Raw genomic sequence first — 2,686 nt, forward strand, 5'->3', positions numbered from 1 at the left:
CTTTGATATACAAGGAAACACAGGAAAATTTCGTCCGAATCGGGAATTGTGAAACTTATAGAGGAAGTGTTGGTAGGCATCTAGAAACTAACAGGACACTTTGCACAATGTTCTTTCTGACGCTACGTTTTCTCTTCAAGGAAGACAAACATATTATACTAATTTGCGATGAAGAGAAGGAACGGAAGCGGGCTGAGGATGGTTTTAAAAAGGTTGGCACACTTTTCGGTGCGATGACACCGGATGCGAAAAAAGCATCGATCCGCAGCTATCTCGGAAATGTGGCATCTGTTAACCACTAGAACCGGGTGCACGCACATTTGCAGGTGATGAATCGTATGGTGGCGCTAAATATCATACCCGCAAAGCTTCTGTGCGATCATCTAATGGGAAAAGCTGACCTATAAAAACCAGTGTTTTTGGTTTGAAGCCTTCGTTTCTGGGTTATGTGAGCGTCAACATTCTGCCTCAATTGCTGCACGAGTTGATCGAACTGATCGAGCACATCTTCAATCGATCGGCATGGATCGGATCGGACTACCGGCTTACTTCATCATCAACGAGATTAAAATGACCGACTATCAAAATATGCACTGGCAGGTGTCGAATCTGTTTGCTAACATTATCGAAGAATTTGTTAGGGTCGCCCAGATGCTCTCTATCATTGGCCACTCGGTTATGCTGCCGATCGTGGAACACTCATCCTTATAATACTGTGGAAACTCGATCCGAACACTCTGAAACTATCGTTGCGTGGTAATCTTCCATATGACGACGAATTACTTCGGTGTTAGTCTCGACTGCTACCCTTTGTTGATCTACTTCGTATTGTTTCAATTTGCCACGTTTCAGAACATCGTTAACACACTCCACGAGAAGCTGACCGTACGCAATCTTCGTCGTGGCCGCGATAATTTGCTGTGGGTGCTTTTGCAATACATTTCGGGGAGCATTCAAAAGCATTCCATACTTAACTTCTTACCAGTGCTGTTTGGAAGGAACCAGTGCCCAGAGAAGGAACCTCTGCCAGTATTAGTGCCAGCTGTTGAAAACGTCCGAGTTCCGTAATCGCGTCCAGAAGTTTATCAGTTTCACCGGAGCATTGGAAACAAAACAACTGGCACGAACGTCATCTGGCTTTCCATCAGAAGTTTCCGGAAAAGTTTGCTCCGGACGAATCAGTCTCTCATCCCACACTGCCGGTGTATTTTGGGAATGTATGTTTGAGGTTTTTGCCAGTCCTGTACATCATTATACATCGGTATCTGAGGGTACTAGTACCAGCGAAAGCTTCGCCACCGTCTGGTGCTGAAGAGACGACTGGTTGTACCCACAAGAATTTTACACAATTGGATCAACACAATCGGTTTACTCATGGCGGCATTGCCCGAAGCGTATTGGAGCGTTATTTACGAGCGAATGCAGGAAGCGCTTGGGTCGCGGGCGATGAAAAAGTGGGTGTTCCGGCAAAGCCCGTTTGAAATGTCCAATTTCAAGGTGGTGCGTGAAGCGATTCTCGATAGTAGTTACGTTACAGTACTGGCAATTGCGCACAGCATTTTCCATCGCTTCGGAATTGGACAGCTGGCAACCATTAAAGATTAGGATTTAATAACCATGTTCCGATTGAAGCGAAATATTCTAACCGCGTTTTTCTCTCTCTCTTTTCCCAAATCTCGATAAAGGAAAAGTTGAAGCCGCTTGTTTACGCCGAGTAGCAGCTGATCTACTTATGTCACGTGGTTGGTCCGTTCTTGAACCGGCTAAATGTGGAGAGACCACGGGCCGTCTCGGATATTACACTGATGTTATATGAGTTTCTCGAGCAGGTGGACAAGTCACATCCGACACAATAATTGCCCTATATGGATCCGATCTGCGATCTTCTGTACATGTTTTACATGTTCAAGTACATGTTTGTTGGCGACACAATGAAAACAGCTGGAAGCGATCATACGCCATTTGAGGCCAGCACTGCAGATGCGTTTACGTATTATAACGCGCCTTAACGTGGAAGAAATCGTAACCGGTAGGACGCGGAAGTTTATCAGAATGGCCGATAGGGTTGCCATAAGTTCCAGTATGGCGAACCGTTGTCCGATGCAGTTTCTCGAAACCGCACTGAACGGTACGTACGCATATGGGCTACGGCTTTCGGTGTTTTGAGGCAGGAATCGATCAGGATCGAACCTCTCCGGATCAGGAAACACTTCCGGATCGCGGTGCAGATCGAATATGTGCAAGTTGAAAAGGGTTTCCTTCGGAACGCGGCGCTCGCCAAATAGCGTGTCTTCGGTGATTGGTGAAGCGGAGCGATTCCTTCAGTACCCTATCCATGAATTTCATCTCGCTGTAGTCGCTCTGCGTTAATTCTTGTATCGAATCTGGCCGTTGAAGTTGCTGAATCTCTTCATACAATCGCTGCTGCACGTTGGGATGATGTGCTACGAGAAACAGTGTGAGGATAAGGGCAGCCGACGTTGTGTCGTGACCCTCGAACATGAACGTGTCCACCTCTTCGCGGATTCCTTCCTCGTCGATCTGTTGCTTCGCTTCAGCAGCCAACAAAGTGTAGCAGCATGGCATAGCGTTGCTTAATGTTAGTTTAGCTAAAAGTAAACCGTATTTAAATTCTTATCGATAAACAAAATTCTAGTCGCAGTCACATGTTCTTCTCAGAGAAATC

General features: G+C 46.1%; 1 pseudogene; it reads left to right on the plus strand.

Moving 5' to 3' along the window:
- The first annotated feature begins 6 nt into the window (after positions 1 to 6).
- Positions 7 to 2,680, plus strand: LOC131214581 (mediator of RNA polymerase II transcription subunit 23-like; annotated as a pseudogene).
- Positions 2,681 to 2,686: the final 6 nt, after the last annotated feature.

The sequence above is a fragment of the Anopheles bellator genome, unplaced genomic scaffold (assembly GCF_943735745.2).
Source record: "Anopheles bellator unplaced genomic scaffold, idAnoBellAS_SP24_06.2 scaffold01408_ctg1, whole genome shotgun sequence".
NCBI lineage: Eukaryota > Metazoa > Arthropoda > Insecta > Diptera > Culicidae > Anopheles > Anopheles bellator.